Source organism: Bombyx mori, chromosome 27 (genome assembly GCF_030269925.1).
Source record: "Bombyx mori chromosome 27, ASM3026992v2".
Classification (NCBI taxonomy): domain Eukaryota; kingdom Metazoa; phylum Arthropoda; class Insecta; order Lepidoptera; family Bombycidae; genus Bombyx; species Bombyx mori.
Window position 1 is genome coordinate 3,857,873 of NC_085133.1, and position 18,696 is coordinate 3,876,568.

Consider the following 18,696-nt stretch of genomic DNA (forward strand, 5'->3'; position numbering starts at 1 on the left):
TGGTAGGACCTGTTGTGAATCGGCACGGGTAGGTACCACCACCCTGCCTATTTCTGCTCGAAGCAGTAATTCGTTTTGGCTTGAAGGGTGAGGCAGCCGTTGTATCTATACCGAGACCTTACCTTAGATATCACAACATAAAGTCGAACTCTCCACAACGGTCTTTCAAATAGGACGTCATGAATCACTGCAGACATAGGCAGAATTGTGGTGCCTATTCATCTGGACTCACAGTTATCCCCAGCACACACCATAGAAGCATAGAAGCACACCGGTAGCTAAAGTAACTTAGCTTTGAAACGGCCGTCGTACGTTGGGAGTAGTATGACAAAATTCTTCCCTGAAGTACACTGGTAGGACGTCTTGTGAGTCCGCACGGGTAGGTCTCACCACCACCCTGCCTATTTCTGCCGTGAAGCAGTAATGCGTCCATTGTACTGTACAAACTGAGACCTTACAAATCGTTTCTCGAGGTCAGTGGTGGCATTGAAGTTAGACACCTGATCTATGAGCTCCGGTAACCACTTAACAACAGGTGGGCCGTGAGCTCTTCCACCCGTCTAAGCTATAAAAAAAGTAATAGTAATGCTACAAAGTTTCAAATTCAATAGAAAAAAATACGATCATCACTCATTCGTGGCACTGGGCTCAGTCATCTCGTCAGATCTTGTCAAGCAGCCTTCCACATATCCTCACTCCATCAGGCTGATCTGCGGTCCCCACTCAAGACCGAGGAAATATCAAGCATGCAAACGTTCAAACTTATATTGTTAGAACTTTATCAATTTACACGCATCTTAATTAGAGCTATTTATTAAATCGACATTCCTTTCTAAATTAAAATACTTCCTGTAATGATATCTTTAGAAGGATTATTTGTATCAAAAGACCTCCGATTTTGGCTGTGGAAAATAAAAAATTAATTAAATTTGGACCAGTAATTGCCTGACATCACGCACTTCCTAATAACCTTAGTTTTGATCGTAGGAATGTTGATAGATACATTTGTTTATAATCTTAAATGTGTGCTATTTCAGTGCGTATATACATTGTCTCGTGATTTCGAAATGAAACTAAAAACAAATAAACCTCACCAACGATTTTAAAACCAACACATCAAATTAATTAATCAAGAATCCATTTGGACAAACCGAATACAGTCCTAGAACAGTGCTTACCAATAACAAAAAATGTAAAGCCTTTTTTTTCCTACTTATGCTGATAGCCTTGAGAGGCTATATCAGCTTCTTCTTGACGTGTGGGTGAGCTCACGGGGCTCAATCCGGGTGTGTTGCTAATACTGGCCCTAGCAAGAGCAGTGCTTCGCAGAATCTACCACCGGATCGGAAGCGCGACCCACTGAGAAGATCCGGCGAGAAACTCAGTGGGCTAAAGCCTATTCAAGATGCAACGCTCTTTTACTAATTAACATCGAAATCCATTAACTTTCCAGAAACTTCTCTACGAACTACAAAATTCGTCTTGCTTACCAGTCTAATAAAAGGGCACAAAATCCTTCGAAGAAACCCCCACCCGTCTATGGAAGAGACGAAATATTCTAGAAAAATTACCGTTTGGCGATGTGTTGATATCAATTTCGGACAAAAATATGTTTTAATTTTCTTGTGATGAGTCTATAGAGTCAATGGTACATAAAACACAAGAGTACATACAAGAAACCGCCAACGCTACTATGGACGCATCACGTTCCGCAGTGAAGACTATATTACCAGCAGGCTTTAGCCAATAACACTAATTAAATATGTAGAAGCCACCCGGCGTCTATCTCTAGTCAAACTATTCAAAATTTTATAACAGTGATGAACAGAATCAAAACATCCAAATCAGTGTGCAAACTATGACCTTAGAGAAGGAAAAAAGACTGGATTCTTTGAAACGAATTTCCCAATAAATAATGACAAATTAAAAAATATCTATACTAATATATAAATCTGCAGTGGTTTTTACGGATGTTCCGTTATAACTACTGAACCATACATCCAATTGACTTGAAACTTGGTATCCATGTAGAAAACACATGTGCTTAATGGATAGGCTAATATTTATATAAGTGTTGGACTCCCTACACCAGTTGCGGGGGCGTTAATGATGAGAATCTTTGTGGGGGTGAGAAATAATAACGTTAATTTTAAATGCCCAGCGAAGCGGACGGATACAGCTAGTATTAATAAAATCAAAATCAAAATAAAAATCTTTTTTTTTTTTATTCAACATAAATGAAAGTACATTCTTGTTGAACGTCAAAAGAACTACCGCCAATTCACAAGAACTAGCCTCCGTCCTGAGAAGAATTGGCAAGAAACTCAGCGGGCATGTCTTTTTTTTTTTAATATGAAATTATTAAAATTTTTTTAATATTAGTTTTTTTTTTAAATATTCAGCAAGCAACTCATTCCCACTTTGTTCAATCTTCTAGATAATCATTGACTTTATAGTAAGCTTTATTGCACAGATGTTCTTTAATAGTTTTCTCAAACCTATGTATATGTAGGCTCTGAACATCTTGTGGGATTTTGTTGTACAGGCGCACAGACAAACACCCGAATACAAAAATACCTCAAAATTTCAAAAGCTAGTTTACGAGTATCTCATCACTAATCTTCCACTTTCACAACTAACGAAAGGTCAAACATGTTTGTCTACGGCGTGTGCGAGTGTGCGCACGTATGCGTCTATAGAGCTTAGAATCTATCAACTTTCTATTCTATCATTGCTCATTTCGATGCGAAAAATCAATCGGCAAACTGCTTAAGGATTTTAGACTATTGTAATTTGTAAATTGTAATTACCCAGCTACTAAATCTTTCCTAACATTATACATTAATTAATAGTACTAATGAAAAAATAAAAACAGGACCTATTAATTCACATAACAAAATAAATAAAATAAAAAGTCTTGCATTTCGTGCCAAATTACAACTAGTGTAGTTAAACCTAATAATTGTAGTATATCATGCGCGAACCCCTCCCTGGGTGAAGACCTCCTCCAAAGAAATCCATTTATCTCTATTTTCTGGTGGTGGGACCTCTTTTGAGTCCGCACGGGTGAAGCAGTAATGCGTTTTGGTTTGAAGGGCGGGACAGCCGTTTTAACTATACTAAGACCATAAAACTCATATCTCAAGGTGGGTGGCGCATTTACGTTGTAGATGTCTATGGGCTCCAGTAACCACTTAGCACCAGGTGGGCTGTGAGCTCGTCCACACATTTAAGAAAGAAAAAAAAACTTGAGCTGTTGTATCCAGTCTGTACCACCTCTTTTGTTGATATCATCTGCCCATCTATTTTTATTTATTTATTTTTTTATTCATATACATAGTTGTTAGTAATCCACTTTTTGCTGTCTTTATTTTAATTATCTATTTTCTAAAATAAACAGACACACATCTGTCATTGGAAATTATTATTTAATTAAACCTCAATGTAAAACGAAGCTAGCTCCTGGATTACACGAGGCCAATGACCTCGCACACCCGTCTATTTTACATTACGTTGTGCTCAACAGTTTATTTAAATTATATATGTTATCACTAGGTATGCATATTTTTAACTAAATACGTTTTGATATCACATTACGTTGCTTAAAAAGTCATTACAACGACCATCAAATGTAATAATAGATTCGTTATCATTGAATCTCGAAATTTTGTTCGTGCCGCAGTTTATCTCAACGATTTGAAGGTAGTAATTAGAAAAGATAATTTATTCAATCGAAAGTGAAAGTGGCAGATCTTTGTTTTCATTGTTTAGTGTAATTGTGTTTCTGTCGATAAAATAATATAAAAATTTGTTTATATGTAAATTAAAAATAGATTTTGTCTGGATGAAATTGGGAAATACAATTAGCTGCCCACAGTCAAGGGGCTTAAGAAAGTTCAATCTAGCAGTAGAGCTTCTAAAGCAATATAGACTTCAATACTTCAATACTCGACACTGAATCCGTCTTATCAAAAGCAGGGATCTGTGGCAAACTGTTTATACCCAACTAATAAAATAACGAGGATTTTTGCACCAGCCGCAATGTAACTAAATTATAAATTAACCTCTGCGGGGTCAGTGCCCTTGTATGACGCAGACGCATATCAGCTGATTCGCTTTGAAGTCCGGCTCAAAAAGCAAGAACCTATTTAAAATGAATTGTCATCATCATCATCATCAACAGCCCACAATCGTCTACTGCTGGACATAGGCCTCTCCCAATCCACACCACTGAGTCCGGTCTACGGTTCTCCTCATCCACTTCTTGCCGGCCACCGTTCGGAGCTCATCGCACCACCTAGCCAGGGGGCGTCTCACGTAACGTCTTCCGCTGCGCGGTCTCCACTCCGGAACCCGTCTACTCCAGCGATCATCAAAATCGTATTCGTGCTCAATTATATTTGATATTTTATAATCCATGGCATGGTGCAAAGAAAGAGTGTTACATAGTTACTCTCGAAGAAGTAGAAATAATCAGATAGCCTACGTATAGCCCAAAAATTCTCACAGGACCTGGTGTACTTTTACTGGTGTCGAAGCACCATAGAAAAAAGCTGTTAAGAATTCGCAACAATCTTGAATGCGTAACATAAGTCCTAGTTAAAAAGAAACTAACCTACTCTATTTATCAAACAAAAAGAGGCCTCTCAACATCCATCCTTCAACGTTTTATCGATACACCATCGATATCCGGCTAGTATCGATGTTGTATGCGCATCACTAACGTCTAGTGACTAGTGACCCAGTGAGGTGCAGGTTTACGCAGATAAAGGTGGGGCCCCTCATAAAGTGTCTTTCTGCATGCATTTCGAATTAAAATTCAATTTGCATTTAACTAATTTGCTGTTGGATTGTCGAGTTTTATGTGTTGTTTATAAGAAATTATTCGTGCATCTATAGATAGTCAGCATATTTGCATATTTATGAAGAACGTTATATTTAGAATAAACAAATTTGAAGTGCTTAAAATCGGAGCTCTACCAATTTGAAATTCACTTGTGAAAATTATTGTCTGAATCTTCGAAATTGTTACATCTTTTTATTAAAGTTTCCAGCCCGGAAGTATTTTTATTTAATCAAATGAATCGAATGCTAAAAATCATAGCATAAGTATTAATTTTAATACAACTACATAAAAATTTCGATCTTTTTCGAAAGATAATTATATAGTACATACTTTCAGTTGGAGTTAATAAAAAGATCGATCATCTCACTCTGCAATCAAAATAAATGTAATCTTTTTTGGACATGAGTCACGGGGTGGCAATCTTTGGATCGAGCACTTGGTGGCAACGTCCCAACGTACGGCAAGGTACCACCAGACGTGGCAGATCTCGCGTCAGGTGGACTAAGTCAAAACTGCAATAGAAATTGCGCTCTAAACAAAAGCGATTCCAACCCGGTAGTAGATTCATTCGCGAAGCAGCTGCTCTTGAGTTGTTATGTGTCCTTCGATGACACTCGGGCAGCTGTTAGCTAATCCCACCTCTCCTGGCTGAGCCTTTGCTCGCCTAACTGTCCTGGTGAAAATGGAAAGGCCTACGGGCCACCAGTAATCCTTCAATCATAAAAAAGGAATAATTTTGAAATATAATTGATTATAACAACAAGAAACTCTTTCAATGTAACATTTGGAACACTAATATAAATACTCGCAAACCGCTACCACTGAGACTAAACGCATATCGGATGGCTCACGTCCCAGATTATACTAGGCTGCGGTTGTGTGTAACTCAACCGCATGTGGAATGTAAGGTGCGTCTTCAAGTGAGGATGCTGAATAAATTTCTGACTGTCATTGTTCTAAGTGACATTTCACTGAACTGTGACAATGGATTTCGGAAATTGAGTTCTTTGATTGTGCGACATGATCATTATGTTTCGTTTTTTTTTTTTTTTTTTTTTTTATGATTGAAACTTTACTGGTGGCCCGAAGGCCTTTCCAGTTTCACCAGGACAGGTGGGCGAGCAAAGGCTCAGCCAAGAGGGGTGGGATTTGCTAACAACTGCCCGAGCGCCTCCGAAGGAGACCTAACAACTCAAGAGCAATTGTTTCGCGAATGAATCTACTACCGGATCGGAATCGCGACCCGCTGAGAAGATCCGGCGAGAAACTCAGCGGGCTGATGCATGGGTTAGGTTGCACGTCGACCTCTTTGTCGAGTTCGACGAGTACGGTTACCGGGGTCCCTAAGCCTGCCCCTAGTATTAGAGCTGAAGGCATCTAATGCAAGGGTTATTGGATCTGATGGATCCGTAAGGACGTGTCTAGGGCGTCGACGGTGACTGGCTCCTGCATGATCAGGATTCGGGGAGTAGTCAGCGGCGGCAACGATAAGGCGATTATCATGACGCATAGCCTTATCGAAGTATCGTTCCGACGCTGACTTCATGTATTTCCGAATTGATTCGAGGCCCAGGTCGTCGTGTAGATCAACGTTCCATTATGTTTCGTCTTCAGATATCACACCTAATGTAGACATCACGTCGTAAATACAACTAGAGGTCCCGCAGTAGTCGAAATTCGACTAAAATAATGAGGATTGTAAGTTTGTACACTATTATGATTGCATTTAATACTTCTATAATCACAAATTTCGCCAAGGGTACACTATAAAAAAAATTAATAAAGACAAACAATATTTAATCTATTCTCAATTTGACCACAGACGTCAAGAACAAAAGTTTGACAATAAATAGTAGGTGTGTGCGTCAAATACATGGTATGTAGTGTGTGTAATGTTTAATTCTTTATTGATTTAATGTATCCTTTACGCATTATTTTAAAAAAAGACTAGCATTGTGCACTTCTTCTCTATATTTTCTATAGGTGTAGAAAATTTCATAATCCTCCGTCCGCGCATTTTTCATAAAAAGGGATACAAAGTTTGTGCTTCTCGTATTAATATATAGATAAAAGCTCCTTATTCGCCAAGTATACGTTCGTAAATATTACAGAAACCGTGAATGTGGAAAAGCGCTTTAACCGAAGACATTCGGTTGGATACCTAGATATATATTATATTATCAATGTGTATGTAACGATGGACAGATCAGATCTATGAATAGTGAAATCTTTAGCCACAAATATAGGTAGGTATTCGGTCGCATTTTTTTATCCGCAATAGTGAAAACGCGAATGAAGGAAGCGCCAATAAGGAACTATTACTGTACTGTCATCGGAACGGTCACGGAGGCTTTAATTCAAATAACATTCAACAGACTATCATTTATGTTTCATGTATATTATCACTCTGTTTGTTTGCTAATCGCATACATTAGCATGGACAGCTAGGCTTATGATCTTTGAATTATTGTTGATTTAGGAATATAACCTTTCGTAATATAATTATTGAATTCATAATTCTTCTTTAGGCGGTTGGATCGATATTGCAATTTTTTTTTAGTTTTTCTTAAACTGGATCGTTTAGATTTAGAATTTAACCTGAGAGATTTCTGTGTTTTTTTAACAATTTTCGAAGACAAGATAACGTCTTCCAGGTTCGCTATATATTTAGAATTAAGGTTATACTTCTTTAAAACATAGTTTGTTAATTGAGTTATTAAATCACAACAACATGTCAGTTTCAAATTGCCTTATTGTTTTATTGTAAACTAGCTGACCCTGAGCGAGAGGACGCAGTCCCACGAGATGGTCGGACCAAATACGATCTTCTCTAAGCATCAATTTCCACAATGCCTTTCATGAAGCAAAGGATCGCAGCAGATGGAGGGAAATCGTACGGGAGAAACTGATGCAGCGGGGGAGTCTCGACCCTCAGTAATGAGGAAAACGACGCGAGGAGGAGGGAGCTGACCCGGCAGACTTCGTAGTGCCTCAATCGATAAATAAAAGACCTAAGCTTTTGTATAAAATAAACCTAAAACAAACAAAAGGTATGCGCCCGACGGGGGACACATCAAAGTTATAACAAAATTTTGTATTTTTATTTCATTCCGAGCATTTTCATATTTATCTACCTTTTAAACCTTCTCTGGACTTCCACAAATAATTCAAGACCAAAATTAACCAAATCGGTCCAGCCGCTCTCGAGTTTTAGCGAGACTTACAAACAGCAAGTCATTTTTTTATATATATAGATTGTGGGCTTAAATGCTTCCAATAATCAAATGACATACACAAGTACTTAATTTTAATCGAACGTTTTAGTAAAATTAAGTATTTTCAATCCAGTTCTATCGTTTTATTTGATGCCAATGTCAATGTCAAATAGGTTATGCGTATTCATTTAAACACCTGCTCAGAATCAACAAGACCTTTGTTGTTCTTGCAAAAACATAAGCTTTAAATTTAAGATATGTTTTTGTTGGTGTTTATTTCTAATTTAGGGATCCGTAGAGTATAAATGGCATGTTATGATACGACAGGTCGAGATACTTATCGACGCTTGAAAGGCTAACGTGACTAAGCGACAATGCGTGAACTTTACAGTAGTCTAATTTAAAGTTGAAATTAATTTAAAACATACATGAGAAATACCTGAAAAAAAATCTATTCTAACGAATCTAGCTGTAGGATTGAAATGATTTTAATAGACCTAGAAACATTTTTTTTTTGCGCATCGAATATGATTATTGCCTATGCCTATAATTTATGTACAAAGCAGTTATTGTCGCTTAGTCACGTTTGCCTTTCAAGCGTCGTTATGCTTTCCAGTTCGAAGGCTGAGACCGCGTTTATCACAGTTCTTTTAAACCAATACCAAGCGAACCCATAGCATCAGTCCACGGAGTTTCTCGCCAGATCTTCCCAGTGGCTCGCTCTTTCGATTCGATACAATGCTTGATGTAGTTGCCCTTGAACTAATAAACCTTCTCCAAGTGTATTCCAGAAGCTGTCAGCAAAACTTTCCTTGCTGGTTGTGCTCTTGAGCTCGCGAATACCAGCGCTAAGTGAGAAGGTACATAGACCCCGACAAAAAAAACGGTTCTAAGCAGTCGAGGGAGTATGCAATCATTACAATTCAGACGGGTTGTTAGCTCATCTCTTGATCCACGCTAATTGTAAAATTTAATTCACAAAATCAGTTAGCGCAACATCTCATAAACTAATCACTCTCAAATGAAGTCACGATTTATTTCGACATCTGAAATGGTTAAATGCTTCTTAGGCTACAACGTTTTGTAATTAAAAAAACATTTAAGTCTTAATAAAGTATGAACTGTTTAAAAAATGTTAACTTCTTGTATTGCGTATAACATTGATTTGCAAATAAACGTAACTTGCCTAATCACGTGAAGATCGCTTAACGAATACTCCATTATGATGAGGCAAAATATCAAATCGGACTTATAAAAAAGACGGGGATTCAGATCACCGAAGACCCCGATGAAAAAAAATAGGCGGTACCCTAACGAATGTTGTAACTATGCTTGAGACCTTAGAACTCATATCTCAAGGTGGGTGGCGCATTTACGACGTAGATGTCTATGGGCTCCAGTAACCACTTGACACCAGGTGGGTTGTGAGCTCGTCCACCCATCTGAGCAATAAAAATAAAATAAAAAATTATGTCTATTTTTCTGTATCTACCTATTCGCTGGTAGCCTAGCCGGACGGGTAGGTGAGCTCACGGGTCCAACCTAAGAAACTTTGTTAACACCAGTCCTAGCAAGAGCAGCGCTACGCAGAATCTACTACCGAATCGGGATTGCGACCCATTTGGAGGATCCGGCGAGAAACTCAGTTGACTATGAGTATATAGTTTTCTATATTAGACCACCTTTCATTCAATTAACTCTAACAGTATAGTCTTCTGTTTTGGCGCGTTCTAGACTGAATTACTTTACTTTTACGGCTTAATCTCGCGTTCATAATTAGCATTATATTATCAAATGTCTATAACTACGAAAACTATATTCGAAAGATTTAAAATAGTATCCTCCTCGTTGCCTCGATAATTCTCTATGCTGAGGGTCGTTGCCTCCCTTGATAACTTTCTCCTGGACCACCTTCCGCCCTACATATTCTCGGCTGCGCGAATGGCATCGTGGACTGAGGTGTTAAGAGTAGATTGGATCTAGTCCGACCAACGCCTTGAATTTCTCTATCCAGAAACTCTAGACTTCATCGGCATAAATAAATATAAAGTACTAACTGACCCGGCAGATTTCGCAGTGCCTCAACCGATAAATGAAAGACCTAAGCTTTTGTATAAAATAAACTTAAAACAAACAAAAGGAATCCGTCCGACGGGGGACACATCAAAGGAAAAACAAAATTGTTATTTTTATTTAATTCCGAGCATTTTCATATTTGTCTACCTTTTAAACCTTCTCTGGACTTCCACAAATAATTCAAGACCAAAATTAGCTAAATGGGTCCAGCCGTTCTCGAGTTTTGGCGAGACTAACGAACAGCAATTCATTTTTATAAAAGACTAGCGACCCGCCCTCGCTTCGCTTCGGAAACATTAAAACACACATGAAACAAAAAAAAGCCTATGTTCATCAGGGACAATGCGTTCCGATATCGAGTCGAGGGAACGCGTTCCCGGCCACGTCACGTCACAGCCGGAGTCCCGCAAGGCTCCGCCCTCTCCCCGTTACTATTTAGTTTGTATATCAATGATATACCCCGGTCTCCGGAGACCCATCTGGCGCTCTTCGCCGATGACACCGCCATCTACTACTCGTGTAGGAAGAAGGCGTTGCTTCATCGACGACTTCAGACCGCAGCTACCACCATGGGACAGTGGTTCCGGAAGTGGCGCATCGACATCAACCCCACGAAAAGCACAGCGGTGCTCTTCAAAAGGGGTCGCCCTCCGAACACCACGCTGAGCATCCCTCTCCCGACTAGGCGCGTCAACACCTCCGCCCCCGCCGTTCGCCCAATCACGATGTTCGACCAGCCCATACCGTGGGCCCCGAAGGTCAAATACTTAGGCGTCACCCTCGACAGTAGGATGACATTCCGCCCCCACATTAAGACGGTACGCGACCGTGCCGCCTTCATTCTAGGACGTCTCTACCCGATGATATGTAGGCGAAGTAAAATGTCCCTTAGAAATAAGGTGACACTCTACAAAACTTGCATACGCCCCGTCATGACCTATGCAAGTGTAGTGTTCGCTCACGCGGCCCGCATACACTTAAAATCCTTCCAAATCATTCAATCCCGTTTTTGCAGGATAGCCGTCGGAGCCCCGTGGTTCGTCAGGAATGTCGACCTCCATGACGACCTGGACTTAGAGTCCATCAGTAAGTATCTGCAGTCGGCGTCCATGCGCCACTTCGATAAAGCGGCACGACACGAGAACCCTCTCATCGTGGCCGCCGGTAACTACATTCCCGATCCTGCGGACAGAATGGAAAGCAGTCGACGTCGCCCAAAACACGTCATCTCGGATCCTCCCGATCCACTAACGGTGCTTCTAGGTACTTCAAGCACCGGTCACCGTTCTCGTCGAACCCGTCGCTTGCGACGAAGGGCTCGACGAGTAAATTAACTCCCAGACACAGCCCACTGAGTTTCTCGCCGGATCTTCTCAGTGGGTCGCGTTTCCGATCCGGTGGTAGATTCTGCGAAGCACGGCTCTTGCTAGGGTTCGTGTTAGCAACGTCATCAGGTTTGAGCCCCGTGAGCTCACCTACAAAAGTTAGGGTTACGCTGACATAGCCTCTCAAGGCTCTCAGCTTAGGTAGGAAAAAAAAAAAAGAAAAAAAAAAAAAAAAAAAGTGACAATGTCGGCTTCTAATGGAAAAAGAATTTTTCAAATCGGTCCAGTAGTTTCGGAGCCTATTCGAAACAAACAAACAAACAAATCTTTCCTCTTTATAATATTAGTATAGACAATAATAAGATACGATAAGGAATTATATCGTAAAAGAAACCTGTTTAATATTATCAAAATGTAATTAATATGTGAAATGTCGGTCTGAACGTAAAACGTTCATCGCTCAACAAGTCTGTGACACAGTTTCTGCCCCATCGTCCCACTTACTCTTTATTGAGTACTCATAATTACGAGTACTAATCAAACGGTTACAACCGTTATTTATAACTAGTTACGGCATATACGTTTGGTTATACCATAATTATTGTTTTTAATTATTTTCGGAATTTGAAGGCAAAGTGAAATAAGCTACAAGAATGTTCTTTTGATTTTGTTTTAAGCCTTCATAGTTGTAGACTTGTTTGTGGTGTAGTGGTAAGGGTTTATTGAGAGCAAAACACATTTAACTTCAACTTTACGTAGATTGTATTGGAGCTATTCGTAGACTTGTCTAAGCGGTGGACAAAGATTTTAGACTGTAGGACAATTATTAGACGATGCTTTAAATTAAAAAGCAAAAATAAACGAAAAGTAAAACAGTTTTGATTGGGAAATAGCTTAAAAATAATTGTGGAAAGCGTGTAAATTTAAAAATATATAATAATTTATATAATCAATCAATATCTTATGTTCAAATACACAAAAACATATTGCTAAGGTATTACCGTGGCAAATTACGTTACGCATAGACTAGATTTTAAACAGCTTAATTGAATCGATAAGTTTAGCTTATTGAAAATCCAAACTCACATAATACTTACGTAATTAAAAATAAATTAAAACAAAAAACTTGGTAATTCTTGAGTTTAAAAAGGTAAAATCTTAGTAATAATTTATGAGTGACACAGAAAATTACTATTTGCTTGTACTCATATAGTTAGTTGTGCAGCAATGTTTTTGCGTGTAAATTATACTTATTTACATAACTTATAAAGCTTAGAATAATAAAAAATACGTGCGTATTATGAGAAGGAAGCAAAAGAGAATAGGAAACGAGAGACTTGAGAAGCAGATAACTTTTCTAATTTGAAGTCGTCGCGGCCTAAAGGATAAGACGTTCGGTGCATTCGTATCTAGCGATGCACCGGTGTTCGAATCCCGCAGGCGGGTACCAATTTTTCTAATGAAATACGTACTCAGCAAATGTTCACGATTGACTTCCACGGTGAAGGAATAACATCGTGTAATAAAAATAAAACCCGCAAAATTATAATTTGCGTAATTACTGGTGGTAGGACCTCTTGTGAGTCCGCACGGGTAGGTACCACCGCCCCACCTATTTTTGCCGTGAAGCAGTAATGCGTTTCGGATTGAAGGGTGGGGCAGCCGTTGTAACTATACCTGAGACCTTAGAACTTATGTCTCAAGGTGGGTGGCGCATTTACGTTGTAGGTGTCTATGGGCTCCAGTAGCCACTGATACCGGGTGGGCTGTGAGCTCGTCCACCCTTCTAAGCAATAAAAAAAAAAAAAATCGAAGCTAAAATTATTTCAATTCAAACATCCTGAAATCTAATATACGAAACAAAACATTTACACAATAGGATGTAACTTATATAAGTATCGCAGGCTACGAACAACCGATCGTCTCTTTGTACTTAATAGGTTACCTAAGTTACGTCCTCTTCACCGTTGTGTAAGATAAGTGTGAATTGAAAAAATCTTCAGTGGTTCCGTATGTTGAGTAATGATATAAATGTCAGTGTAGTTTTCAGAATTAAAAAACAACAAAAAAAACGCGATAATAATGTGGCGGCTTAGAATTGCGACATTATAGTAAATGAAGACTATTAAACTTTTATATATGTACTAGCTGACCCGGCAGACTTCGTATTGCCTCAATCGATAAATAAAAGACCTAAGCTTTTGTATAAAATAAACATAAAACAAAAAAAAGGAATCCGTCCGACGGGGGACACATCAAGGAAAAACAAATTGTTATTTTTATTTAATTCCGAGCATTTTCATATGTATCTACCTTTTAAACCTTCTCTGGATTTCCACAAATAATTCAAGACCAAAATTAGCCAAATCGGTCAAGCCATTCTCGAGTTTTAGCGAGACTAACGAACAGCAATTCATTTTTATATATATAGATAAGACTTTTTCTATTTTGTACTAGGAATTGTAAGTTTGAAATAAACAATGGCGTTGCTCTAAAAATATGGATTTATTATTTTAGTAACGTAAAACGTACACAAGAGTAATTCTACAATTAATTAGACTGTAAACTTAAAATAGGTATCTCACCTAAAAACCCTCAATTCCTTTTTATAAAAACTTTCCTATCTTATTTAATTTAATAACAATATTGTTTACTGGTGGTAGGACCTCTAGTGAGTCCGCACGGGTAGGTACCACCACCTTGCCTATTTCTGCCGTGAAGCAGTAATGCGTTTCGGCTTGAAGGGTGGGGCAGCCGTTGTAACTATACTGAGACCGTAGAACTGATATCTCAAGGTGGGTGGCGCATTTACGTTGTAGATGTCTATGGGCTCCAGTAACCACTTAACATCAGGTGGGCTGAGAACTCGTCCATCCATCTAAGCAATAAAAAACAAAAAAAAATGAGAAATATACTGGTGATACCAAATGATTCCGCATATTAGCTCAATTTCGAATATTTTTGGAAATATGTACTCTTCTAATGCGAAAAGACGTTGAAGGAAGAACATCATGTAATTACTGGTTTTAGGGTGTCCTGTGAGCCCACACGGGTAGGGATTACCACCCTGCCTATTTCCGTTATACTATAAAACTGAGATTTACAACTCATTTCATGGTGACATTTACGTTTTGATGTCTATGGGCTTCGGTAACCCCTAATTACAGGTGGGTCGTAAATTCGTTCCTGTCTAAGCAATAAAAAAAGAGTTACCTATAGGCTCCGGTAGCGACTAAACATCAATCGATATACGAGCTTATCTTCCTATACAGATATATTGAGGGACGAAAGATTCTTTGGTTTAAGCGACATTTCGCTTAATAAGCGACGTTTATCTGTGTGATTAAAAGTGCGTTATATTTGGTTTTATCATCAACAATTTGATGTTTTTAATTGGGCTTCCATTAAGCTTACCCCACCCGAACAGCTGAAGACGTTTTTTGTTATGATATTTTTTCTAAATATTAAACTTTAAATGGCTTTTTTCTAAAGTACAAAAATGTCACTAAACCCAAGTAGATTTTCCCCTTAGAATTATATTCGATTTGTCGTGTCTCAATAAAGCCGCCAAATTAACATACAGATCCCTAAAACATCAAATCGCCAATGATATTTAGAAGCCACTCACTGTGTTATGCAAGACCGAAGCAAGCTCAGGTCAAAATATATAAGTACGCGTTAAGTAACACACGCGAGAATTACGTTCACATTTATTATTACGAATTGTAAAGGGATTTTTTGATAATTCATTACACGAGCACGTATATTTCGACATATGAGTCGACTATTATCAAAGGCGGCAATGTGACTTTTGGACAATTATTGGTAAATCAGAAAAACGAATTATTGACTTTGTATTCCATTGGCAGTCACAAAACTCTTCTGAACGACATCTTAGATAAATAACAGGTTAACTATTAACCTTTATTTAATGCAGGTTTTGAACCGTATTCTTTGAAGGAGACGATTATATTCAAATCAATCTGTATTGACATATCAATAACATTTTTTTGTCCAAATGCACAGATTGCCACCTTTGATAATAGACGACTCATATGCACCTGAGACGTCATTCGATGCGAATGATAAAAACAGCGGGACGGTATAAAACGAAAGGTAACCAAATATAAAGAAAAGCCTTTATTATGTAAAAACTATTTAGTTTTAAAAAAACACATTTTTCTTAGACAGACTCACTGACCTGTCTGTCATTAAGAAAAAAGAACATTCCAGTTTCACATAATTCAATAATACTGTTTAGAGTAATAATTTAAAAAGGACCTTAATACCTTTTTATTTATTGTTCAAAAATTAGAATAGAAGTTAGAATACTCCAGATGTATATTCAAAATTTAAATGCAAAATTGTCACTCACATTGTCTCTATCATCGGTTTCAAAAAGAGTAGCACTCCTAAGAAGAACCGGAGTAAGAAACTCAATACGTTCGTATTTTAAAAAAACTCTAACACCCATCATAAGGTCAATGACTTCGCTTGTGTGTACTCCAGTAACGCTTAACATCAAGTGGATGAGACGTCAGCGGATATACTGTATGTGAATTTAATATTTTTTTACAATAAACTAACTCTAACATGAAAATCCCCAAAAAAAAAAAACGGTAGGCAGCGGCTTGCCTCTGCCCCTCGCGTTGCTGAAGTCCATGAGCGACGGTAACCACTCCAGGTGGGTCGTATGCTCGTCTACCTATACGGCAATAAAAAATAACCCTTATATAACATGTACTTCGACAACACGAAAACGAGATTTTTGTTTAAAATAATTTACACAATTATGTTATCCACTAAGAACACACAATATATGTAACCGACATTTGCTGTTTATTTTTTATGTACAAAAAGTAAAAAAAATACATACAGGCATAGTAGAAATGTTTTATTCTCAAAAAAATTTCTCTCATTTTTGTACTGGCTTCTAGTGTCATACAACACGGATTCGTACAACACGGGACCTTGTAGGAACGTATCTACCGTTTTTTTTTTCGTACCTATGCTGATAGCCTTGAGAGGCTATATCAGCGTAACCTTAACTAGTAGGTGAGCTTACGGGGCTCAAACCTGACGACGTTGCTAACACGAACCCTAGCAAGAGTCGTGCTTCGCAGAATCTAACAGATTGGAAACGCGACCCACTGAGAAGATCCGGCGAGAAACTCAGTGGGCTGTGTCTATAGGTTAATTTACTCGTTGAGCCCTTCGGCGGGTTCGGCGAGAACGATGACCGGTATCTACCGTTTTATAGGAGGGTTAGCTGTATTTACTAACCAACTTCAACACAAGAGGGAATTCTCAATTAGACTGTTTTTTATGTGTGTTCCCCAGAGCTTCTCTGGGAGAGAGAGAAAGAGAGAGATATTTTCATGTGCTTTTCGTATGAAAGGAGAAAATTTTATCATGAGTTGTTTTTTAACTATCCTTAATGATGCATATTCAATTTATTCCGACTCCATCGATGATGATATTCTCACTTTAGTTGAACTCAGTTTTCTTTATAGCTTAAAATTTTGTATTTTATTTACAAATTATAAGTGACGGTATATTCCACCGGTAATAACAGCATATAATTCGTAAATGTCACCTTCATCTACCAAGCTTGCGTTCAAGCGCTCACGTAACTTAAGGAGCGTATTACACAGAGCTTATAATATTAAGCTCGGTATCGCCAAGAGTTGACATTTTCATAATCTTCCGCATGTTTTTGTTATTTTTTTGATTAGATAATTAAATATTGTTAAATGTCAGTATTCAGTTGATTTTTTTAGTTCTTTTAGTTTGAGTTTTTTTAAGTGTTTATCAAAGCACTAACAAAACTAAAGACTCGCCTGATGTTAAGTTGTTATCGACACCTGTAAATGTCACATTAGACATTAAATTTTTTATTATATTGCTTAATAATGCTCGAACATTGATTTAGTGCCATCAAAGGCAAGCGAGCATAATCATCTGATGTTAAATGGTCATATTCGAGCAGCAATGATCAAAGCATTTTAAATATAAAGTATTTTATGTTACGAAATATTCTGAGAATAATTATGGTTTTACGGTAACTTGGACAGAGTTATTGTCGTCTTAAAATAGCACAGTGACAGTATAGCTATCAATAAGCCGCCCTGAGCATTCGTGAACACGAAATGCATAAGGTATTTAATGATAGTTTCACAATATTAATCTAGATCTTATTTCATAACTATTATTCGAGTCACGATATTACCGGTTGTGTGCGAGATAATGTTTCACTCAAATCTTTATCTCTTTCGTTCATTTTCAATCTGCCATAAGCGAGAGAAGGATATCATAGTTTTCAAAAGAGATGTTTAACCTAAGCCAAAGTCATCAAATTCAAATTCAAAATCATTTATTTCAACTTGGATGTCATCAAAAACACACTTGTTGAATGTCAAAATGTAAAAGAAAATGTTAACTCTACCACCGGTTCCAAAAAAGCCACAGTCCTGAGAAGAACCGGCGAAACAAACTCAGCGGGCTTTTTTTTGTATTTTCTCAACTATTTTCTTCTTTTTTTTTTTTTAAACCAGAAAACATATTTACAGTATACAAAAAGACAAGTCAAAAAAATACAATTCAAATAAATAATAATAATAATGAAAAATGAAAAGGCCAGGAGCGAACGCCTCATTCCCACGTAGTGCCATCTAGTAAAAAATCCTTAACTTTATAATATGCCTTGTTGCACAAACGTTCCTTGACAGTTTTCTTAAATCTATGAACAGGTAGTAGTTGAACGTTTTGTGGGATCTTGTTGAAAAGTTGTACACCCAGCCCCCTGAAAGAGTTGCTTATTTTCTTAATTCGAGCCGCCGGCAACGCAAGCCTATGTTTGTTCCTAGTGTTCACATTATGCAAATCGCAGACTCTGGGGAATTCTACAATGTTTTTACGCACGTACAATAAATTTTCAAAAATGTAAAAATGTATTGGGACGCTAAAGTTAGAATTTTAATCGCGACAAAAACCTAATCTACTGTTGAAGCTTAATAATGAATCCACACGGGTAGGTACTACGGTCCTGCCTATTTCTGCAGCGAAGCAATAATGTCAAAACTCAGCGTAGCTGTTGTATAATACGATCATTACTCCAGCCACATATCTCTAGATGGCTTTACGTTATGATGTCTATGGACTCCGGTAGCCACTTAGCACCAAGTGAACCGTGAGCCCTTTCGTCTGATTATGCACTAATAAATGATAATTTATA

General features: G+C 37.9%; 1 protein-coding gene across 1 annotated transcript in view; it reads right to left on the reverse strand.

The window, feature by feature from the left end:
• Window positions 1-18,696, reverse strand: part of LOC101743303 (uncharacterized) — a 123,680-nt gene that overhangs the window by 104,272 nt on the left and 712 nt on the right. The window lies entirely within an intron of this gene.